The 25,415-nt window shown below is 50.8% G+C and overlaps 1 protein-coding gene and 1 long non-coding RNA gene across 4 annotated transcripts in view; one reads left to right on the top strand and one right to left on the bottom strand.

Moving 5' to 3' along the window:
• Window positions 1–25,415, bottom strand: part of ZBTB16 (zinc finger and BTB domain containing 16) — a 183,185-nt gene that overhangs the window by 32,923 nt on the left and 124,847 nt on the right. The window lies entirely within an intron of this gene.
• LOC148108814 (uncharacterized) lies at window positions 20,288–24,457 on the top strand. The gene is made up of 5 exons (XR_015727013.1): window positions 20,288–20,328; window positions 20,456–20,787; window positions 22,335–22,383; window positions 23,058–23,339; window positions 24,262–24,457. It is a non-coding gene; the product is annotated as an uncharacterized LOC148108814 (long non-coding RNA).

The raw sequence follows: 25,415 nt of genomic DNA on the forward strand, positions 1-25,415 counted from the left end.
CCCTCTTAACTCGACCCCTCCGTCCCCTAATCTTCACACTTTCCTTCACTCCCTTTGACGGAGGCCAAGGACTGGCTCTCTTTTCTCACCTCTCCCGAGGCTGGAGAAGTTCGTTCTGGGACAAAGAGCTCTGCCCTCATGCCTGTGGGTCCAGCAGTCAAACTAGGACAGGCTGCGTGAAAAGGGACTACAACCCCACCCCCACCACTCCCCTGGCCTCCACTGCCCTGTTTGGACAGGAGAGAAACAGTCCCCCCACCCCAAAGCTTCCCCAGACTGCCCAGGGCCTCCAGGCCCCAAGCCAGCTGGACTCAAGAATTAGCTCCAGGCATCTCAGGTCCTCCAAGCTGCCTGTGAACCAGCCCCACTGCACTCTGACAGCCACACACTCCCTGTACGACATCACCACACTGTGTTTGTGTAACAGCGCTGCTGGCCTAGTCACATCTGCCATCAACTGTCCACAAGCTGCCTGACACAGGGACGAGCCTATCTGTTTTCTCTTTAAGTGACAGTCCCTCCAAGAGCAGGGAAGAGAAAGGATCTTCCACTCTCTCTCCCTCACGGCCTAGCACAGAGCTAGCTCCAACCAGCCTTGAATGACCCCAGCTCAGAAGCCCTGACTCCTCCGGCTGGAACAGAGGGTTTAAAATGCTGCTTCCTCCCTGGCACCCTACTCAAAGGCCTGGTCCTGCCTGGGGTGGGAAGGAGCCAGGACCTGCTCGGACCCTAACCCAGCCTCTTAAACCTGCCCAGGAAATTCCTTCCTAGGATTTCCCTTGGATGCTACAAGTTGCTGTTTATGTTTGTGATCCGTGGGTCTTACTGTTCTTGCTTTGCTGTTTTTGTTTCTTGTGCTTAACTGGAAAGAACGAAAAGAGAATTCTGCTCCACGGGGATGTGCTGACCCTGCATCCCTCCCTTCCCCACCCTGGCTCCCACCGGATGACCCTGGTCTTGTCTTCTCTGTTCCCATAGGTTGGGTTGCCATGCATCCGCCATCCTACCCGAACCCCACTACACACTCACATGCTCTTGCACGTGCACACACACCCGTGCCCTTGCACACACGCACGTGCACACACGCGGCTCTCACTTTATGCCTCGCCTGGTGCCAAGACAGAATCGATGGCGATGAGCGAAGGAGATAGGAAAAAAAGTCAAGCGGACGATTAGCTGGGTTAGGTTTATGGCAACAGGCAGCAAACTCATTCATGTTTTGCAGAATATAAAAGCGCTGAAACATTTTAATTTTAAATTCTTATCATTGAATTTACTGCTTTTCTCTCGCAATGATTTGTGTTGCTTTTTAATTTTTACAGTCTCTACAGAAGCCAGATGCTACTGCCTAAGGACAAAATAATAAAAACCCACTGCAGTCATGAGTTACAGAACAAAAAAGAAACAAGCAGTTGACAGAAGTTAATATCTCAATTTAACAGTGCTGCTTTGCTAATGATCCTTTGATATGTGTTTATTTAGAAAGGTCTGGCCTTGACCTTGAAGGCAAACTCCACCACAAAGTCTTTATGAGAAAAGAAAAAGACTTTATTTATAGATTGGCTTTATGTCAATCACTCTGGCAGCTGGTCCCAAAGTGCCAAGCCACTGGAGAAGTGCGTAGAGGGAGAGTGGGACTCACATCCCAGATGAACTCTTCATTGAGGGGTCCGTGGGGGAGAGGGGGAAGTGGGAGGAAGGGCTGTTAGGGAAAGTAAAACCCAAATGTTCTCTGTTTCCTTTTGAAGCAGTCAGGCACTTAGATTCCCTCCAGAAAATGAGACAGAACCAAGCAGACTGGATCTCAGAAAAGAGAGAACAAGCAAAGGGATGGGGTGCGGGGCAACGGGGCCAGCGGGAAGGAGGCACCTGCGCTGGGAGGTTTCCAGGGGGCTCTGGTGGCAGGGCAGGTCCTTCTCTATGAACTTCCCCAGAACTGCACGCCAATGCCCAGAAGCAGGAGGGTAGACCTTGAACCCCATAAGGCCCAACAGTTCTGAGATTATCCTGAGGCCTCTTCTCTCCCACCCCATAGAGCCGCACCGGTCTGTGGGAAGCCCTGTCCCGGGCCACAGCTTGAGGTTCCTCCAGAGGGAAGCCCTCTGGACCCAAGGCCCTGGGGCTCCTTTCTGGGGAGCCTGCGGGGTGGCTGAGGCCCTTCTCTGCAGAACGGGGCCTTTTGCCCACTGTGCACGCCTCCGCCAACCTATCCCAGGTGAGCTCTACTCTCCCTACCTCGGTGACCACCCGGAAGCTGATACCCATGCCTCCAGCTGGGACTTCTCTTCTGGATGTTAACTCCGTCAATCCACACCCCCTCGGCTTTCCACAGCACGCTCAACGGGTCCAAACCTGAACCCCACATCTTCTGCTCCCAAACCAACTCCACTTTCTGGATCTCTGTCTCAGTTGTCAGCACGAATATCCACGCCATCACCTGTGCTAGATGGCTGGGGCTGGCTGTGATCCTGAGGCCTCAGTTCTCCTTCCCCCTGCATCCCATTCCAGCTAATTTTTCATCAGTGAAGTATTCCCTAACATGTCCCCTTCTTCTCATTCCGGAAAGGCACCTCCTCACCCAAGCCACCAGCATCCCTCCCCGGGATTCCTGCAGGGCCTCCTTTTTTTTTTTTTTTTTTTTTTTATTAATAATGATTTTTATTATATTATGTTAGTCACCATACAGTACATCCCCGGTTTTCGATGTAAGGCTCGATGGTTCATTAGTTGTGTATAACACCCAGTGCACCATGCAATATGTGCCCTCCTTACTACCCATCACCGGTCTATCCCATTCCCCCACCCCCCTCCCCTCTGTAGCCCTCAGTTTGTTTCTCATAGTCCATAGTCTCTCATGTTTCATTCCCCCTTCTGATTACCCCCCCTTTCTTTATCCCTTTCTTCCCCTACTGATCATTCTAGTTCTTATGTTCCATAGATGAGAGAAATCATATGATAGTTGTCTTTCTCTGCTTGACTTATTTCACTAAGCATTATCTCCTCCAGTGCCGTCCATGTTGTAGCAAATGTTGAGAACTCATTCTTTCTGATTTCTGCAGGGCCTCCTGGACGTGGCTCGTCTGCCTCAGCTCTGACCCCCCACACGACCACCACGGCAACCTACCAGAAACTGATCTCGCCCGGTGACCTAACTTCCTGGTGAGGGCTTCTCAGGACTCCCTGTCGCCTATGGATAAAATCCAGGCTCCTTAAGACCTCACAAGGCCTCTATGGTCTGGACCTGCTTGCCCCTCCAACCCCCTGTGCCCCACCTCAGACAGGAGGCTTAAGCCACCACCACCGTGTCTAAACACACACGGTTCGCCCTCTCCGCCAGTTCTCCCTTTGTTTTGGCGGATTTCTGCTGCTTTAAAACCTTACGAGGTCTTCTTCTCCAGGAAGTCTTACCCATCCCCTGGGCGTCCACTGTGTACCCCTCCTCTGAGCTCCCACAGTCCCCTGGATACAGACATCTCCACCCCTGCAGCTAGCACTGTGCGTTATCATTACCTGCTTATGCGTCTGTCTTCCCACCCCTGTGTTCCTGGAATCAAGACCCCAGGATTTGTTCGTTTGGGTTTCCCTGGCACATAAGCACACAGGAGTCATGCAATGAATGTGGAATGAATGAATGGCTGGCTGTTTCGGTTCCCCTGAAGATAAGAGGAGTGGGGGTCATTTAGTGACATGCCAACTCAGTGATACTCCATCAGTCGAAGGAATGTGTGTGCGCGCACGCTACAGGCCACCGTCACTGTAGATGTTTGTAGGCTGAGAGCACCACGTTTTGTCAGGTTTCTCGGGGGCCCAAACAGGTTTTTCCAGACCAGCTGGGTGGGCATTCCCCTGCAAAAGGTCATCTGTCCTGCTTCTCCCTGTCCTTGTCACCCAGTCTCCTTCCAACCAAAGATTACAGCCAAGACAGAGTCCCTATTGACCCTAACAGCAATTCATCAGCCTGGTGAGGGTGTGACAGGGAGAGGAAGGTCCACCAGCCAGTCTGGGCACAAGGCCAGCTGAAGCAAGACTCAAATCATGGGCAAGAAATGTCCCAACCCAGCCCACCCAACCCTGCTCTGCTAGAAAGTCATTAGCACCCAAATCAGAGACATTTTTGCATTTCTCCCCACCCATCCAATACACCAAGGCTGCAGGCTTTACAGGTGCAGTGTGTACGAGGGAGACGGGGCTCCTCAGGAGAGGGAAAGCAGTGTTCTCTTCACAGCTCAGCAGCCCCCTGGAAGGGTTTGCTCAGGCCTGCAGGGTCTGTTCCTACCCAAGATGAAGCAGGAAAAGTGATAACAAGTGGAAACCACAGCATTATCTTGGCCTTCCTTCACCCATGCTCTCACACCCCCATTCTGGCTGCTGCATTCATGGGCTTCCCCTTGCCAAGGCTGCTCGATTTCTGGGCTGGCGCCATGGGTAGAGACTGGCCACTGAGTCCAGCCCCCTGCCTCTGGCTTCCCAGATGGGAGTAACCAACCTTTCTTAAACCACGTTCATGGATGATGCTTAACTGTATGGCCGGCATCTATTACTAGTAAGATTTATAATCACAAAATCACTCAACTTTTAAATAATATAAAAATGACCTCCCAAAAACCCCGTAAAGAGCTAAAGGCACACATATGTGCACACACTCAATAGAAGCAGCTCTAGAGATGGAAGTTTCCCAGTCTTTCTTAGGAACATCCTTTCAACTCAGGAAATTCTCACCAGCATCTGACCTAAGGTTCTCTTCAACCTCCGTCCTCCACCGCCTTTTTTTTTTTTTTAACTCACTGCCTCTTGTTGTAGATATAAGGAATTCTTTCTTACCTCCCTTGTGCGTCTTTCTGTTTCTGTTCTCTTCCCTACTACAGCTGGCAGCACCTAGGTGGAGATATCCTCCACCAGAGAGAGATTGGAATGAGCCTCCATGAGCCGCCATGTTTTTCCATTCCTCTTCTTGGTAAGAGCCCGTTCCAAGAGGTGCAAGTGTTTGGTCATCCTGAGCTGATGGGCCAGGTGACCCTTCACATTCCCCCCAGGATGCCTTGTCCTCTACCAGAAGGGGACAGTGGAGAAGGGAACAACTAAATCCCAGGGCCACCCAACAAGAGCAAGATGGCAGCTTTAAGGCAGGTCCTTTTACTGCAGCCAGCCAGCTTAGGTCCACCCGGAGTTATGAGTCCTTTGTGCTGAACAACTACTAGTTATCAGGCAAGTCATAAAGAATCATTCATAAAATTAGATTCACCACTTGTTTTTATAGCACTCATTAAGGGACATAAAAGACCATTCTTTTCAGCATTTTGGTGCTGAATTATAAATTCAATTAACTGGACACAGTTAAGTTCATAGATCCAGAAATCCTTATATCAAAGAGGCAACTCCCAACCACAAGCAGAAAAAAGAGTGGACACGATCCTCCCCCTGGCATTGCAGGTCCCTGAGCTGACCGCGTGTCTCCTGGCAGGCCCCGCTCACTTGTCTTCTCCCTTTCGCTAGTCCCTTTCCCCCTGTGTTAGGAAAGGAAATGGATTTTGAAGTCAGGAAGGAAAGAAAAGGCTTTGGGTCCTTGGGCAAGATACAGAGCGCCACTCTTGGGCCTCAGTTTACCCTGGACATGATAATGACCATAGGGCTGTCATAAAGGGTTAAGTACAGCATAAATGATACACCTCCCGGAGTACTTAGGCACCCAGTCGGCACAGAACAAAAGCAAATTCTCAACATCATTGTCCTAAAAGGTAAATTCGGTTTAACCCCACCTCCCCTATGAAATCTTTCCTGGTGGTTTAACCAGCACGTATGGGACACTAACGTGTGGCAGGCGCTGGGTTACGGACTGGGGATGGGAAGAATTAGACACCGTGGCTTACCGTGGGCTTCCAGAGAGGAGACTCAACACTGTCCTCGTTAACATATTCCTGCTCAACATTCCTCTCCGTGCACCACCCAGGCTGGCATCCAGTCACACAATGACCTTTGACTGGTCTCTGGCTAATTTAAATATGTCCAGATTTAGTGTCTCCCAGTGAATTTATGTTAGGATAGTGGGAAAACACCGCATGAGCACTGGTGTCTGAAAGCTCTGAGCTCCAGCCCCGCTCTGAAAGCTATAGAGGCAGACTGGGAAAGCAGGTTAACTGTGAACTCGGCGCTCGCTCGTTGTGGCACAAATCCAGCACGGCCACTTACCACTGCTGTGTGACCTCAGGCAAGTTACCTAACTCCTCTGTGCCTATGTCGTCCTTTGTGAAATCACAGTAATAACAATACCTACCTCACAGAGGTTTCATGTGGCCTCACAGAGGTTAATGCTACAGAGCATGAAGTAAATGTTCCAGAAATATTAGCTATCATGGTTATCAGCTGTCTACCCCAGGACAAGCTGCCCTTCTCTTCCTCATCTTGGAAACACGAATGTTCACCTTAAAAAGCTGATGTAAGGATGAAGGAAAGCACGAGCACAGTCCGTGGCACTCAGTAAATTCTTAAGAACTCAGTACGGGCCGGGTTCTCTTTTCGGGAGCAAGAACCAGATCTTCCCCCACTTCTGTCTCTTCCTCACAGTGCTGCCCCATCAGTCCAAATTAGCATTCACTAATTTCACTTGAATGGAAATGGAGGGAATAGAAAGGAATTAGGATTTCTAAAGCTATTCTTTGGAAGACGATTCTTTGTATTGCATTTTTGGGGAGGGGGGACGAGGAGGACAAAGCCAGGAATATGGGGGATATGAGTTTCCCAGGACTCCCACAAATAACCAACTGTAGCCGAGTCATCTCTCTGCACAGGGTTTCTCCACGGCTCGATGAGCCGACAGCCGTGGGCGGTGTCCCAGCAAGGTCTCCCTTGAGGATCCTGGGTCGGCACCAGGAGACAGGCCGCCGTGAGATTCTAGAGGGTGAAGGATTCCCTGCAGCAGTGAGCCCGCGGTGTGGCAGAACACAGAATGAGGGGCCCTGGCCCGGCCTGTCTCTGTCTGGTCCCCTGTCGGCGTGTGGGTGGACAGAGGGACATTTCCCACTTGGGTCATGCCTGACCCACCTGTTCGTTAGAAGGACATCCAGACCGCCAGAGTGACAAGGAAGTGGTAGCAGAGTGCTGCTGTTTGCTATCAAGAGAGGACAGGGAGCCTCTTTCTCCACAGGTGTTTAGGAAGGGGACGCAGAGCAATTCCATAGGACAGGGGAGCACACACTGCCTGCTTCGAGGCAGGGAAATGAGCCCGGGGCCCTCCAGGAGTGGCTGCCTGGTCTCAGACACCCAGGATTTGGAAACAACAACAGGAGCATCACATGGAAGTTCGCTTGGCTTCTAAGCATCGGGGAAGGGCTGGGTGTGCTAATGGAACGTCAGCTGGGGGGGGGCAGAACAGATCCCAGTACCTGACGCTGGAACCGACCAGCTGTGGGACTCGGGACTCAGTTTCTTCACCTAGCACAGGAGAAAGCTGGACCCGAGGGACTGTGCTCCCTTCCCAAATATCTAGGCTATGTTAACGCCGAGGAACAACCTCCCCCCCTCCTGCTTCCCGAGCCTCACTTGGACAGTGAGTGCAGGGGCACTCCAGGGGCCTTGGAAGATGCTGGGGAGGGGGAGAGACTCAACAAAAACCCTTACTTCTTTTCTTTTTTTCTTTTCTTTTTTTTTTTTTTTTTGAAAGTCACTCCCAGCTTCTTGGGGCACAAAAGTATCTGTAAGGTAAGTTAAACCTTCTCAAGATGAATTTTCCTGCTACTTTTAATTAAAAGTTCTTTAGAATTAAAAGGACACTATTCAGAAAAGTCTGAAAAAAAAAATTTTCATTGACACTCCCCCCCACCCCCTCCCCCTTTTCCCAAGGTAAAGAAAAAGCCGTTTTGTGCACAGCTCACCCGGTCCACACTGTACAAAAGGAGGTGGATGGGCGGCAAGACACATGAGATGACCCTTTGACCCTGAACCGCTGACAAGTCCTCAATGGCATAAATACCAGATAATCAATCACATGCCAGGAGGGCGAGTCCCCCTGCCCTCGCCCCAGCGTTGGGGTTTATGAGAGATACACTGTAGATAGACACTGGCTTCTTAAAAGAGGCCCCCTCGGCATTCCAGGGGCCGGCCATAATCCTGAGCCAGGCCAGCCAGATCCTTGACCATCTTGTTTCACAGCTTTCATCGAGAGCTTATAAAGCCCTTCTCCCTCCCACGCCCCCACAGCAAGCTGGACTTCTGGTATGAAATGAAGCCAACCCTCCCTCCCGTCCCCCCCGACACCCTGATCCAAGAGGAGACGCTAACATGACTGCAAAGAAAACTAGAGAGGCGAAGGAGGAGGAAATGGGGCAGGGAACCCATTAAACCCCCATGTGCTGGGGATTAGGGAGGGGTGTGGTGGCGGCCCCTGGGAGTTGATGAAGGATCAATAATGATGATGACACCGATGACAGTGCTAACAGTAGCTGGTGGCTGTGGAATGCTTGGTAAGGGCCATCCACCACCCCAAGCACCTCAACTATTACCTATCCTCAAAAATAACTCTAGGAGCTAGGCACTATTATTATTATGATGCCCATTTTCCAGATGAGGGGCTCTGAGTTCAAAATTTGCCCAAGGCCACAATGACTAAATGGTGGGAAGGACAGGACTTGACCCAGAGAAATGATTCAGGTCCTGATCTAGCCCCAACTCTGTCCCCAGAGTCCATGGATTTCTGGCTGGAAGGGGAATACACTGGAAATTAATCCTTCAGATCAACCAGTATCTTCAGGTCATAAAGCAGCCGGTAGAAGGAGGCGTTCACGAAAGTTCTGAGGGATGTGGGTCTGCATATCAACATACCACCTGACTAGAGTCAAATTCCCCAGAAGGCCAAGAACCAGGCTGGTTTCTCAGGAAGAAGAAGTGTAAACCCAGCCCACAAATTCTGACCCCCCGACAGTGCAGACTCCCATTGGCCCACCTTGGACCCCACACGCTCTGGCAGCAAGCACCAGGCCCAGCGTCTCTAGGGCAACAAGGCTCTTCAGATCGGCCGCTCTTACTCCGAAGGAGTTTACCAAGATCCTCAACCAGCCCCTGCAAACAGGGGCATGGGGGCAGGGAGGAGGAAGACAGAGTCTCTTGGTAACTAATTTTGATAATGCTTTTGTGTCAGGGTCAAAGGTTAAATATGGCCACACTAATCCGCTTCTTCCAGAATTAAAGCACAAGGGAGATTTTTCTGTAGCTTAGCAAGAGAGCTTTTTTCTCCTTGCTGGAGAAATGGTACCGTCCAAGCCCGCTGAATGGGGATGGCTGGCTGCTGGAGACGCATTCTTGCGTTCATTTGGACAGAACATCCCAGCTCCTGGCTGCCTGGTTAGTTAGTTATTATTGAGACCGGGTGGAAGGGATGCAAAGTGGCACTTACAAATTTTAAGAGTCCCTCTGTCCCACTCCACCCCCTTCTGAAAATGCTTCTTGAAATGCTCTAGAAAGGAGAAAGGAAGAGAAAATGCTTGGGAGCCTCACACTCAGAAACTCTAAGAATCACACAGATAAAACGCCAGCCTTGGCTATAAGAGGAACCATAATTGCCAAGCCATATACTTGCTTCACGGAGTGCAAAGTGCTTACAAATGTCTTCTTCCACGTGACTTCACAGAAGGCCCATTAGGTATGTGGGGTTTTTTGGCCCCATTCTACCAATGAGGAAAATTAACTTCTAAAAGGGTAAGTGACTTGCCCAAAGTCTTGCTCCTAGTAAGTGGCAGTACCAGCACTAGAAATATTCTTTGTTCCTGTGACTGCAGGAGATGGACAGATGTAGGTATCCTCCATGAAGACACAGGGGTCTCCCTGACAAATAGGAGACCCACAACAAAAGGGCAGAAGCCCAGAAACAGGTCTCCTGGATTCATTTTCCCGAAGCTCAGCCCTGGGGAGGGGGTGCCTCTGAGCTGGCAGGTGAGAGACGAGCGAACCGTGGAGCCGACCACCGGGGACCTGGGGTGGGGGGCTTCAATCCAGGAGCCCTCTCCTTGCCTCTCACTCTGACGGGAGAGCTGATTTCCCTCCTCCTTCACCACCCCCCTTCCTGGCTGGGGGAACAGTCACCACCCCAAGGCAGAGAGGGGAGCTCCCAAGGGAGGCAGTCGCCTTGCAAGAAATGATTGTCCAAGAGTCAACAACCTGCTGCTTCCCAGAGCCTCGGGGTCAGAGGCCAGGACAGAGCACAATGGCTTTCTCGAGTTGAAGGGTCCAGGGAGAGGGGCCTCTGGGGGGTCTCCGGAATGCAGAGGCTCTGAATCCAGGCACGGGGGTCTCCTGTCTTGCCCTTTTCTATCCTTCCTCTCTCTGCAAATCCCAGACGCCACCAGTCTCAGAAACAGGAGACCAAGAAAAGAAGGGGATTAGCAGCAGCCCACATACACATGCATACACACAAAGGTTTATTCTGCAAAACACGTTGAGCGAATCATTCGCCGTCCCCACAAACTAAGTTTACCCTAGAGCAGGAGAGACGAGAGTGAGAAGAAAATTCAGTTTGAGCTCTCTTCCTGCCTCCAAGCCATCTCTGCCCATGGCTCCCATCTGGGCTGGCACCTGCCGCTCTTGCATATGGCAAGGGCACGCCTCTGTCACGGCCCTGTTGGGTTCTGCAAGCTCCCCGAGGGCAGGCAAGGCACGCGATCTTCGGATGCTGGCACCTATGACCGTGGCTGGTGTTCAAATCACACCTGATGAACGACGAAGGGATGAGAGTTCAGGGACTCTCCTCCTTCTGAAACTCTCTCCACGATAGAGATCATGGATCTGGAAGGGATTGTACATGGGATCTATCTCACTGACTGACCCACTTAGATCAGACTCCGTCAAAAATCCTAGGATACCGTTCCTCATTTCTGCCCACCATGTAACCCGGAATCCTTAATTACTGAATGGACCAGGCTGCGTCCCTCATGATTTTCTCTATGATCCAAAATATGTTATAGTAGTTGAGTCGCTTTCACACAGCACTCACCACAGGTGCAGGGCACGGCACGGCAGGTGCAATGGAAGAAGCCAAGGCGAGAAAAGCGTGTGGAAAAGCTGGAACAGGAGGCGGTACGGAAGGCACAGCGTGGGGCACCTGAGAGGTACCCTGCAGGGTGCCCTGAAGCCAAAGCCCCAAGTGTATTGAGAGATGTCACCATTATACCAACGCCCGAAATATAAACTGCTTTACGCCTTACAAAGATGACTAATATCTTCCAAAAGATCATTCTGGTCCTCACATTCCTCTTTGAGGTACAGAGAGCAAGTATAGTGCTCTAATTTTTCAGACAAGGAATCTGAGACTTGCAAAGGTTGAGCGACTTCTCACAGGACATACAGCTGGGAACTGAAGAGTAAAAAACTCTGACTTCAGACAAGAACAGATTTGCCTTTCCTGCTTCTAACCAGAAACCATCCTTGCTGCTTTCAGTTAATCGCCTTACAAATATTTACCCTGTGAGTACACGGTACCCAGGCCCAGGGACCCAGCGATGGCTCGGACATCACCTCTACTTGTGGAGTAGCCACATGGCCAAGCACTGCGAGTGGGGTGTGCCCACTGTACGGAAGACCGAGGAAAATCCCTTCCCCTGCTTAGTTGGGGCAACAGTGGGACAGAGAAGGGTGCCATCGAAGGCTGCTGGGGCTGCCATAGCCAAATTCCATAACCGGGGGGCTTAAACAACAGACATTTATTCTCACAGTTCTGGAGGCTGAAAGTCTGAGATCAGGGTGACAGCGCGGCCGGGTTCTCGGTGAGGCCCTCTTCCTGGCTTGCAGACAGCCTCCTCTAGCTGTGTCCGCACGTGGTGCTGAGACAGGGAGCTCTAGCCTCTTCCTCTTCCCGGGAGAACACTAATCCCATCATGAGGGCTCCACCAAACCTGCCCAAAGGCCCCAGCTCCAAGTACCACCACCCTGGAGCTGAGGGCTTCAACACACGACTTGGGGGGGTGGGGGACACAAATATCCAGTCTGTACCAGACACAAGGGAGCAGAGAAGAAATATGCCAGGTGGACAAGGACATGAGCATGTGGGAGTGCGGGGAAGATTTGGAAGATTGAGGATTTGGGGTTTGAGCCCTTGCTTGGTATATTTTTTTTAAAGCTCCTCCAAAGGATTTTCATGTGTAGGTGGGGTAAGACAGTGAGGATCTTTCGGGATACGCTGGGGGAGGGAACATCGGTGTGCATTTTAGATGTGAGAGCACGCTTACCTAGGATAGAGTGTGTCAGGCCAAGCACCGAACCCAGCCTGGGCCCTCCAACTCGGCGTCCACCCCTCCACTGCCCCCTCGTTAGGAGACAATGAGGCACTGCACGCCACCAACTGGGGTCCTTTCCCAGAGTCTGTCGCCTCCGGACCAACACACGGCACCCCATCTGACCGAGTGTTCTCTGACAATCAGGCGGAGACGTAACTCTGAGAAACACCGTGTGTGGGAGGAATGGGTTTCTGGCTGCAGTGCAGGGCTGCAGGCGGGCAAAGGAACGCAAGACGCTCGAAACACCACGCCTGAACCCCCACAGCATGGATCATGTTCAACGGCCTCGTACTGTTAGCATCTCTTTAGATAGGTCTGTTTTCCTCCCTAGCAACCGTTAGCTTTCTGAAGGCAGGATTTGGGTCTGATTTTTTTATTTTGCCAGAATTCAGAGTGCAAGAACAGCACAGCAGTGGGCAGAATAAGGTCTGAGGAATTCCAGAGCATCAGGCCCACACAGGGCCCGGAAGCCTGCCAGGTAGACCCTGAGTGCAGACTGCCAAGGAGGGCCACGTGGGACAGAATCTCCTACCGGGAGATTTACGGATAAGGGGGAAGAGTATTACTTTTTGGAGATGACAGAGTTGGGCATTCCCTGGGGGACAGGAAGAGTGGTCCCCAACCTGGATTCCCACAGTGTGTCTAACTTGCTGTGTGATCCCAGGCAAATCACAGAACCTCCCTGAGGCTCAGGACCATCCTCCACAATGCTTCTTGCTCTAGGTCCTAAAGTCTGGGAGTCGACAAAGGTTAGAATCCCAGCCCTCGAATTAGCCTCTCCTGATATGAACACATCCCAACACAGGGCCTAGTACATGGCAGTGGTAATCGCAGGCTCTGCTTCGACAAGATGGGGGATGGGGCACGAGGGCTCACCACTGAATGAGGCAAGTCCTCTTTCTGAGTAGAAGCCAGGCCTCCTCCTGGCATCCAGGAACAAAAGATGGGGAGCCCAGAAGCCTTCTAGAATGGGAATCCGAGTGAAGCAGCCTGACGAGGGCAGCGGCCAAGACCCCGCCTTCCGGACCACCTCTCTGGAGACAGGGATCCCGAAGCATTTCGGAATAGAAAAACACTTGGTACTCATTCATTTGTCAAAAACCTCAAGAGTGTTTCCCAGAGGAGAGAAGTCAGAGGGACTCCAGGGCCCAGGGGGCAGCTTTCAGATGCAAAGTCTCCCCCTTTTCAATTCCTGTAACTAAAATGAATATGGAAAAGATAATTACCTTTAAAACATACTTAATACTTGAACACATTATCTCTACCTGCAGAAAAAGAATGTTATCTGATGGGATCTTCCCCATAAGCTTAATCAAATTGCTATCTTAAAACTCTCTGGAGTCCTGTGAAACAGTAATAGAAAATCCGAAGCAGAGGCTGGAAGCATTTTATATTTGTTTGGTTGAGGGGAATGTGTATCCCATCTGACAATGGGCACTTAGAGACAAAGTCATTTCCAATCTGTAATGGATCTTTTCCTAGTGGGGGCAGGGAACATTTTGTCTGACCCAAACCTGCAATCCCACTGCTAAGTAACCTTCCCTAATGTTCACAGAAGGAAATTCCAAAAGAAAAGCCTTTTTTCCTAATACCTGTCTGGGGCCCTTCTCCTGTAGGATATCTTCCCCCTAGTTGGCCCTGGGACACTTAACATATGGAGATGCTTAACTTGCTACTTAACTCTGGGTTTTAACTTGGCAAATAAATCGATGCCTGTATTTTCTTTGGTCTGCCCAGGCCCCGGGCGGGGCCATTCATTAAGTTAGTAGAGGAGGTAAATTACCTGCCCAGATCCTGCCCAGGGCGAGTGGCCATTCGCAAGGCTGGAGAAAACCAAAGGGAAACAGCTTTTAAGAAGATCAAATGTGAGGACTGGATGTGTTCCCAGCATCTCAAGCTTGCCTGGAATGGCCAAGTAAACAGCTGCTGCAAAACGGCCCGGCCAGCCCCGTTTATCTTGTTGACAGAAGGAGCGATAGGTAAAAGGTGATAATGCGCCATATCTCTGTTAGTCACTTCTGCCTGCGGTTCCCAGAAGGTCCTTCAGTTAGGGGGTCCGGTGCCCCGACCAAAGCATGGAAGGCGAAAGTGCACCCCGGTGCACAAGTAAGGCCCATCAGGGCTAACAGGAGACATGAATGGGTGTGGGGAGAGTATCAGGAAACCATTAAAATGATTATGAAGATACAGGTCTGCTGGAGTGCCCGTTACAGATTATGAAACACCATGCGTTGCATACAATCGCTCCACGTTTGTTTAAAACAAAAAGGTGGTGTATTTTCTAATTTCCCCACACTGAGCATGTATTACTTGAAGGGTTCTTTTCTTAACACAGGTTCCCTGGGTCCATGCCGATCACGCTGCCTTTGGCAAGAGTGACACCTTCCTGGCAAGGGAAGGACCAGCTTTTCTTCTTGGGATCTACCCAGAAGGCAACTCCCCAGACTCCCTGATGGAGAATGTCAGGGCCACATCTTTCCCCCACAGAGGGTCTGGACCTGATTCTTTCCTCCTACCTTTCCCATTTCCCAATTCGGAAAATGGAAGAGTGGAGAGCAGAGGGAGGCCCCTCTGAGCCCAGGAGGGCCGGAGCCCTCTGGTGCCTTCTGTGAACAGCATGAGTGTCCGAACTGTCCCTCTGGTCTCGAACCTGCTACCTGTCTCGGAAGGCCGGTGGTGCGGCAGGCAGAGGGGAGCGGGCCGAGCCCACACAAACCAACCACATCCCCTGGAGCTGCTTTTGGTTTTAGCCGACATGTAATTCACGAACCCTAGAGGAGTACTACCTTTTAAAACACACGACTTGATGGTTTTGAATGGACTCACAAAGCTGTACAGTCATCTCCAGCACTCTCAATTCCCAGTTTCCTCGGCCTAAAAAGAAACTCCATATGCATTGGGTGGCATTCCCTGCTCTCCCGCCAGCTGCCGGCAACTACCACTCCGCTCTGCCTCTAAGACTTATCTGCTCTGAACACTTCCCGTCAACGGAATCCCACAGCACGCAGCCTTGGTGCCTGCTTCTCTCACGCTGGTGTCCACACGCGTGCATGTGACAGCATGAGCTCAGCATGCCGCTCCTTTTTACGGCCGAGTAATACTCCACGGCACTGTCTGCTCGTCAGTGGCGGGACAGGCCTGGGTCACCTCTAGTTTTTGGCTACTGCGAATCGTGCTGCTGGGAACCCCCACGTCTGAGTCTTTGTGTGGATATTCAATTCTCTTGGGTTGGAAGTTGCTTTTTGAAATAAACTCATGTTATGAGGTTGTCATTTGTCTCCCTCCCACATTAAAAGAGAAAAGAGAAGAGAAAGAAAAGAAAAGACAGAGAGTACAGGATATTTAAAGGATGGTTTCAAAAAACCTGAGGTTTCCAGCTACTTGGGCTCCCAGGATCTGCCAGCTGCCCATCCCCGTGGCTGCCCACCCTTACATGCACGCTCTGACTCTAAGTCCTCGGTGTCTCCACCATGGGCGCCGTGGTCCCCTCCTTCCCTACAGGCCTCCCCAGCCCACTTCACCCCCGCCCTCGGCAGAAATCTGTGCTGCAGCATATGAAATATTTACGCTGCTTTTCTAAATATATATATTATTTAGCCTACAGTCTATAAAATATTTACATTGTTTGTCCCTCCCCCCCCAAATACCTGCATTATTTACAGTATGATCAGGAAAACAGTAACCCTTGTTTTCTGACTTGCACGTTTTCCCCCTTTTCCATTGTGTCCTGGGCATGCACAAACCGGGAGAGGTAATAGTGAGTTCTCCTGCCCAAGTCACAGAGCAGGCCCCGGGGATGCAGGGTATCACATGGGCTCCAAAGCCAGCCGGACAGACAGAACCACAGTCCCCCCTGAGGGACGGGGGCATGCACTGCCAAATTTCTGGGGGGTTGTTGTAGATGCCAAGCTCATGCCCCCCTACCGGTGACATCTCACGGCTCCCAGAATCTCCCGTTTATCCCTGGCCTCAGTCACCCTTCTGGGTGTGACTTCAGTCCTTACTTAGGTATAATGGAAATCTCTCTCGCTACGTGCTTCCTTTGGTGAACAGGGACAGCAGTTGTGACTTAACGTGGGACACTGAGGCTCTTGTCTGTGTAGCTGAGACACTTAGGTCCTGGATCTCTCTTAAAACCCAATTACTTAAACGTGTAGCCTTTTCTTTTAGGAAGTCCTCCTTCTTGGGAGGTTGGTTAAGCGTCTGACACTTGGTTTCAGCTCCGGTCACGATCTCAGGGTCCTGGGATCGAGCTCCGAGTCAGGCTCTATGCTCAACAGGGAGTCTGCCTGGGACTCTGTCTCTACCTCTCCCTCTGCCCCTCCCCCACTTCTCTCTCTCTCTCTCTCTCTACCCCTCTCTAAAAAGAAAAAAAAAAAGCCCTTTTTAAAGGTGCTATTTTTCTTACAATGTGGCCTTTGTTTTTAAATTTTTTAAATGATACACGCTTATAAATAATTATTATTATTCAGAAATAGATAAAACAGAAAGTAAAACCTTCTTTGCTCTGTAATCCCGTTCTCTAAAGATACTCATGGTTAGTAGTTAGAAAGCCTTCTAGAATCTTCCGGGACAGCTTCTGTGTTTTGTAGCAAATGGTACCACACTCTACGACCTGTTTTCTCTAACCAGCTTCTATCGCACAAAACGTCATGAACATCTTTCCACGTCAGGTACTGTAATTAACAGATTCCTTACCTTTGGACATTTAGGTTGTTCTCATTGCTTTGTAATTACATATAATGTTGTAATCAGCAACCCTAAGGGAGGCTAAAAAATTGATCTTCAGTGCATGAAGGCCAAAGCCGGGACCGAAACGACCACTGTGGGTTTCTGAGCCTCTGCCGCACCGCCCCAGGGGCTGGCCGGCCCAGGAGAGCGGCCCCCCGCCACAGCAGGGAGCAACGTTCCACAGGGCCCTGCGGGACAGGCCTCCTTAACTTAGAACCTCTGCTGAAATGTCAGGGGTGTGAAGTCAACCCTCCTCTCCCGGTCACTGAACTCAGGGGAGCTTTTCCCTTCCTCCTCCTCCCCCACCTCCACTACTTCTACTTACCCTGCTTCTGTTTTGAATCTCTAAAATAATGTGACAAGTTAATGATGGTACAATTATCTAAATGTTTAACAGACATGTTATCTAAGTGAGTCGGATTGAGATCCCATCCCGCTGACAATAAACATCAATGGTGGAGCAGAAAGCGATAGGCAAATTATAGCAAACCCTGCAATTTCAATGCTATTAAATTTGGAGGAATAACAGCCTTGAGGCCTGTAAACTCTGAATAAAATAGGCCCTTGTGTTTGTCCAACTATTAAATCAAAATGCTACCAACATCTTAGAAAAAACTAGGCGATTTATGGCTTTTCAAGTTTCAGTTACACATTGGTTTTTATTAACTCCTTTCTGTCATCAGGCAGCGGTGGTGTCTTGAGGGAGACGGGAGAGCAGAGGCGAAAGGGTGGGAGCTGGAAGCGAGTCAGAGGGATAAAGGAGAAACACGTGGGGTGAAGAACGGAAAGGAAGAGAGGGGAGGTGTCCAGGGTCTGAGTAGGGGGCTGAGGCTGACCGTCGTGCCTTGTGTGAGGACAACATTAGAGAGAAGGAGCAGCTCTGAACAGCAGGACGATGGGGGTCCCAGAAGCCCATCAGACTCACCACCGGGGCCCCCTGACTCGAATCTCAGCTCTCCTACTGAACGGGACGTACTATTTAAACCCCTGCCTATATGGGCCGCTGGGGGGTGGCCTGCCAGGTTATGTGACAAGTGGCCGTGCTGGCGAGGCCCCAGCTCTGAGCCACAGCCCTCAAACACCAAGTCCTCTTGTTCCCCTCAAATTTCTAGGATAATCTTTTTTTTAAAGATTTTAAAGAGAGAGAGACAGCCAGCGAGAGAGGGAACACAAGCAGGGGGAGTGGGAGAGGAAGAAGCAGGCTCCCAGCGGATGTGGGGCTCGATCCCAGGACCCCAGGATCACACCCTGGGCCGAAGGCAGACGCCCAACGGCTGAGCCACCCAGGCGCCCTGGGATAATTTTTAAGAGGCGAAAGAGCTTCATCTTTAATCCCTTCTTCAGACACAGCATTCACTGAAATTTTATTGAATAAGCTTCTAAATAAAGTGAAAGACATACGTGTCTTCTGGTGAGGGACAGAACCCGTAGACATCTAAAAACAGCCAATCACGAGAAGCCACCCCTGAAGGCGTGCTGTCCATCCCAGGCACGGCACTGAGCCCCTTACAGGCGCTCCTTACAATAACCACATATTATTTCATCATAGTTTACAAACATGAAAATTAAGGTTGAGAAAAGTGTAGACTATCAGTACGAGACCAGAATCTTAGGCTGTGCTTGGAACCACAGAACCCCCAGAACCGCCATTTTTCTTGCCCAATTCACACACCCAATATTTGAGAGGGGAAGAGAAACAAACTAATTCGTTCCATGTCACAAAGCAAGCCTGTGACAGAGCCCAGCTAAGAACTCTGTTCTCCTCTCGTAACTCAGTGTCGCTTCCATACACCACGCTACCCCTGACACAACGATGGCCACTAGCATCCCTGTGACGAGGGGAGGCTGGGGAATGCAGGGACCCTGTGAGTCCCACTCACTGCTGTATCCCTGTCCCAGGGCCCAGCACAAATGTCTGGCACAAAGCAGATACTCAAGGCGTCTACTCAGCAAATGAGCTTCAACCTTTTCCAACCCAGATCGGCCTTGGGTGAACTTTCCTTCTCCAGCCCTAAAGACACCCAAGCACCACCAGTCCCCTTAAAGCGCCATTCAACGCAGCAATAATCACATAAAAGGCATCACAGTGACCACCCGGCAGAGCATGGAGATTTGGGGGGCAGCTCTGGAAGGCACAGCTTATCACACATTTGTCCAAACCCACAGGACACACGGCACCCAGAGCGAACCATAATGCACACTGAAGACTCTGGGTGCTTTCGGTGTTGTCAGCGCAGGATCACGGGTAACAACAAAGGTCTCACTCTGGCTGGGGACGTGATAGTGGGGGAGGCCGTGCGTGTGCAGGGGCAGGGAGTGTCATGGGAACTCTCTGTACTTTCCACTCAATTTTGCTATAAACCTGAAATTGCTCTAAAAAATAAAGTTTCTTAATTTTTAAGAAAAGCACTGGGGGCCCCTCCAGAAGGTGCCCAGAGGGGCCCAAGAGCCACTAGGGTAAAGGATGGCTTGTCTGGGCCAGCAGGTGACAGCTGAGTTGTCCTTCCCTACTCCACAGTGAGCAGCTTCGACAAAGCCGAGAGCCCTGTGCTTGGAAAATAAAGCTCTATATTAGGCATCAAACATGCCTTTATAGTAACAGCATGAAATGAGGTCAAGAGTAAGTCTATGCTGATGCACTGACTGTATGAACAGCAGCATATGACTCTCCCTCCCGAAGTGCCCATGACGTTCCCTGGCCGTTCCCGAGCTTGGGCTTTCTCATGTTCAATTCCTTGGCACGCTGTGTGAAATGCTATACAAATCACCCCTGATATTTATAAAAGTCAAATGCTATTATGTTTTCAATGGGGAAGTCATGCCAGCTTGCATGGAATCCACGTGTTCCTCCGACGACCTGTCCTCCCCTGTGCCCTCCAGCTTGGGCAGGGGTTTGAGGCTCGCTCTGCCTTTTTTGTCCCCGTAAGGTTTTAGGTAGATTAAGCTGTTTGTCATTATCCAGGCCTCCGGGCCGGCACCTGGCAGCTGCCCCCAGGAGGAGGGGCCGGAGCAGTTGCTGGTTTTCCTACTGCCCTAGGACAGGGGCCAGCACCCCTGACGAGGCTCCTCAGTGCCCAGCACCGCCCCTGTGCCAGATCTGGGGTAGGAGAGGGGCAAGGCAGGCAGCCATCCTGAGGGACGGAATGTGGCTGCTCCCCCGCCTGCACCTCCTTGCCCCCCCTCCCATGCTCACCCCCCACAGAATGTCCTCCAAATAAGGACTTCATTTTCTGTTCTCAAGTTCAGAGCCAGAGACTGTCCCTGCAGCTTTCCCCAAGCATCATTAACCTATCAGGGATGAGACAGGGGCCAGTGGAAGCAGGCAGCTTACAACACCAAGGTGGGGGTGAAGCTGCGCTCCTTCAGGAGGGAGGGGACAGTCACCCGCTGCAGAGTGTGTGCATGCACGTGCGTGCGTGTGTCCTCTGCATGCATTTGCATGTGTCCTCACTGCTTCCTTCTTCCAGAGCTCCAGCAAGATGCCCCCTAACCTCCTTCACACTGAAAAGGAGAGCACTCCGGGGCAGGACTCTCTCCAGCGCCTGCTCTCTGCTTTCTCTGGATAGCAGATCCCACAGCACGGCTGCCCTTGGCCACCAGTGTGTGAGCTGCTTCTGGACCACAGGACCGACCCCCTGGCAGCCAACCCCAAGAGGAGGGGGACCAGCACGTCACCATTTGCATCTGCCTGAGTGGCTTCTTCTGGGACACAGGAATGTGGAAATGAAGCAACTTTTTCTAGGCCAGGAAAAGAAAGCCCTTATTTTGTAGTCAGAGTCGAGAGAAGCTTGGAATGGAAGTAAGGACTCATGGGTTCTAATTCTAGTTTGGCTTGTTTGTTCTCGACTGACCCCCTTTTTCAAATACAGGCTACTAACCTCTGATTTCACAGGCTGTTCAACAGGCAGAGTTGACCCCTGCTCTGCACATAAGCTTCAAGGTCCAGTCCCTACTGGGGAGGGAAGACAGCATTAAAACATGGGCTCTGGGGTGCAGAAGGCCAGGCATCCAAGCTAGCTGTCCCCCAGACTGGCCTTCCTCAATCTTTCTGGGTTGAAGTTTTCTCCAGCAAAGAATAGGGAGGAAAAATGGTCTGTGTTAGGACTGTAGCCAAGACTTGAATAAAATTAGAACTCCAAAGTGTCCAATAGAGTACAGCTATTGTATTATCTATACTCGAGGCAAGTAGACTCCCTTGGTTCATTGAGTTCACAACACTGTCATCTTCAGGAAAGCAGGGACCAGATTTTGTTCAGCATGACATACTGGGTCCCCAAAGCCCTTGCACATAGTAGGCACTTTAAAACTTAGGAAATAAGTGAATGAAGAAATGATGGGACCAAGCAGCTGCACAGTCTAAGTCAAGTCACTAACCCGGTGGGGCAGGTGGGGGTCTGGAGGGGACAGCTGAATGTCTTCAGGACAAGTCTAGAGGATCTAGTTCAACCTAGTGTCCTGGGCCTCCAAGATGACCCCTACACTTCCTAGCCCCAGAATTCTGAAACCTGGCAATGGCTTTAGCCACGTGTGTCTGCCTCTTTTCCTCACCAGGACACTAGGAGGCCCTCAGGTGGGATAACAGACACAAAGTCTTACTTGAAGAAGGCAGGGACCCAGAATTCCCAGGCCCCCGATGGCAGCAGACATGGGCCAAGATACCAGCTGGAGACTCAAGATCCTTGAGCCTTCGAGGGTACCAACCGATGAGGACTCCTCTAAAATGTGGCCAGGCATGCTCCTGGTGCTTCTGGAGGGTGAAATACCTATGCAAGGCCTAGGCTGAGTGCTTTACACAGATTATCAAATTAAATCCTCACAATACCCCTTATACAATAGACACCATCATTACCCTCATATTATGAAGGAGGAAACCGAAGCTTATAGAAGTTAAGCAACATGCCCCAGATCATAAAACTAGGATTGGAATCTATACAGTCTGATACCAGACCCCATGTTCTGGGGGGCACTATGCACAGAACACCCCCAAACTTCACACTCTGACTTCAGACCCTGAAGGGGCACCTTCCCTGAAGCCTGTAAGGCAAACCTGAGCCACCCTCGCAGGGCCCAAACTTGCCCAGTGGGTAAAGCCCTCTAGAGAGCCTCCTTCCCATCCCCCTGTCTTTGGGCAGGTCTGTCCTCCCCAAGCAGACATGCACTCAGCCACCTTTCCTACCACTTGGGCTCTCGTAGTCTCTCTGGCCTGACCCATGCAGACCTGCACTGGCCCTGTCTTCCCCATGTTCTGGGCACAAGCAGGAGCTGCTCTGATGTCCCTATATATGAATGAAAAGGCTGAAAGTTCCCCGCAAGGCCCCTCACTGAGATCTCTTCCTTCCCACACAGGGCACGCTCAAGACCGTCTCGACACCCTCGCCTGCAGCTCAGAGCCAAGGTAGCTCCCCTGCCCTCTAATTAACGCCACCCGATCCTGTCTGTTGCCCCCAGGCCTGTTCAGGTCCCAAACGGGGATGTACAGTGGCTTGAACAACATTATGATTTGTAAAACCCACTCCTAATTAGTTTGACTTTGAATAAAGAGGGTAATTATTTTTAAATTTATTAACTGCTGCCTGGCCGGAGAAGTTTCCAGATCAAATGACATGGAGAAGCTATTTCTGTTCAGTGATGCAGCAATTTATATTACTGATCGGTCATTAAAACCTCTGGCACAAAACCACTTGTGTTTCCCTAGCCAAGATAGTGTCCATGTGTCAAATTTCAAACCCAGAGTATAAATTAAGCCATTAATGGTATTTATCAGTTTATCTGGACTTAAAGAACTACTTACTAATTTAAGACATGCCCGATATAGAATCTACGTGGTACGCTGGGTGTGTATGTGTGTACGTGCGTGTGTATGCGTGTTTTCTCACTCTTTATTTTACTGAACAGTTAAAGAAATCTGATGTGTCAATGCAGTACAAGCATGTCGGGGAGCTGCGTAGCTGTTAATTCCTCGCTGCTCTGCAACCCAACAGTTTGGAAGCAGCAGTGTTTTGCAATATGTATTTGTCATAATATAAAAGGTGTAAAGTGATCTCTGTTTATCTCGCTGTACCAAAACAGAAAGCTGAGATATGACAACAAAGCCCGGGCCCAGCCCAACCACAAGCATGGCCTCCCAGAGCGCCAGCCGGAGCCCACTAAGACCTCGGGGGAAGGGGGCGTAGGAGAAGTCACACACACCCCACAACAGAAATCCAGGTGAAGCGGGGTCAAAAGGGTGAAACATGAAGATGCCTTTCATTTGGCTAAAATGAAATGAGAACTACTTTCTACAAAATTCAGCTTTTGGTTTCGAAAACACCTAGAAGACGCCATAATCACCCATTTAACGCAACGCCGCAGGTTAGCTGTGAGTCCCCAACATGGCGGCTTTGGTCATGGAACTCTCAAACCCAATTCATTCCGGGCAGGTTAGATCTTGTCCCAGGAGGGGGATGCAGGTATTAGGGTGTTGAGGATTCTTAGTTAAATGGATCACAGGGATCCAAAAGAGCCCTGCCCAGACAGGGCCCTGAGCAAAATGATCTCTGAACAAGTTCTCCCCAGTCGTTCAACCACACACCTGTGGACACAGTAAGTCACTCTGGAGGCAGGTAGGGGGCAGTGGGAAGAGCGCTGAAGTTGGAGTTCAAAGGCCAGCTCTCCACGTCCTAGTGGGTGGCTTCTAGGCCTCAGTTTTCTCATCTATTAAATGGGCATAACAGAGAAATGTGTTTTATCCACTAAGGTGTCAGAAATACAGAGCAGCATGACCGTGACTTTCCCTTTCCCCAGGGTCTCTGCTCCTTTTCCTCTTCGGAGAACTCCCTGGTCTCCTGTTGACTTCAACAGTACCTGGTGCTCCACCTGTCTCTTCCCAGCCCAATAACTTCAGCATTACTGTCAGCATTCCTTATAATTAGGCCGCTCCCTTCTTCATGGCCCCCCTTCCTAGAACAGAGATGGCAAATGGATTTCCAGTTGTATTCTTTCTCTGATTATTAGAGGAGTCTGGGGAACTGCCTGGGTTCTGCAGGCAACAGTGCTATAAACAAGCTCTGCCATGTGTCAGGAAGAGCCACTGCCGAAGGATAAGGCTGCTGTGCGTCTGTCCTTCGCCCCAGCCCAGCCCAGCCTGCACTAGGAGTGGCCCAGTGCCCGTGACCACTGGGGGAGCTTGCCCACAGCGCATGCCCAGGCAGGGAGGGGCCCTTCCTTAAAGCATCCGCCTTCACCTCTCATCCCTAATTTGGATTCATTTTCTCCATTTCTCACCCATTTCAAGAACTCCACTGACTCAACCTGAGATGAAGCCAAAGTGAGGTCGGACGGGCTGGGCCCGCCTCTGCCCTAGGAAGGATGGCACTGGAGTTCTTTTGCAGGTGAGGAGACCTTCAGGGTAGAAAGGACAAGTGACAAGTCAAGGCCATCATCCTACCAGAGTGTGGAGTCAGAGCCCCATCTCAGGCTTCTAACTCAAACTCCAGGCTCTTTCCAACCACTAGTCAAACAGCCTCTTCTGGACGGCGTTGGCCACTTTCAAAGTCTTACTGACTTAATAAATAAATCCTAGACAAGCACTGGTCTTAAGACAGTTCCCAACTTTCAAAGCTGAATCAACCCAGATTCTAAAAACAGGCTGAAATCTCATTAATGTCACTGAATTGCATGCTTAAAAAAATACTGTAATATATGACAAATCCTCAAATTGTATACTTTTAACTGGTGAACTGCATGGTATGTGAATTCTATCTCAATAAAGTTGTTTGAAAAAAAACCAGAAAGTATGTCTGCATTGATCACTGCTGTATCTCCGGGGGGTGGTGCCAGGCACACAGAAGGTGCTCACTAAGTGCACAGGGTCTGGTCGCAAACAGCCTCCCCTCCTGCTCACCTGTCACGGACTCAGCCTCCGCCTCGGATCCTGGCTGGGAGGTGGCCTGCTTCCTGCCGCGGCAGGTTTAACCAGCACGGACAGCTCAAGCGGCTCACCGCTCAGTCTCCACAGGCCCCGGATCGGAATTCTCGGGGAGGGATTCAATAAGAATCTGGCTGGGACCTGGGGACACCTGGGTCATGCCTGGCTTTCAAGATAACTAGCTCCAGAACCTGGGCAAAACCACTTGGCCAAGTCACCTTCTCTGTAACCAAGCCAGGGCCTCGCTCACCTCGAAAGCGCTCCTCCAGCTGCCCAGACCGAGGCCCATGGTACCACATTTCCCACTTGGGAAAGGCAGATCGTGGGAGGTCACGGGACATGGAAATACCTCTGACATAATGATGGCAGCAGCAGCAGCAACTGACGTGTCTTCCCTCTTCCATGCTAGCCCCTTACAGTAGCTTGGCAGCCTGTCTCCAAGATGACCGTCATATGCCACTCTGTATGTGTCTGTCACGACCCCTTGGCCTTCCACCCCGAGTCTGGGGCTGACCTGTGCC

The sequence above is a fragment of the Ursus americanus genome, chromosome 16, assembly GCF_024610735.1.
Source record: "Ursus americanus isolate L20-20 chromosome 16, mUrsAme1.1.p, whole genome shotgun sequence".
Taxonomy (NCBI): domain Eukaryota; kingdom Metazoa; phylum Chordata; class Mammalia; order Carnivora; family Ursidae; genus Ursus; species Ursus americanus.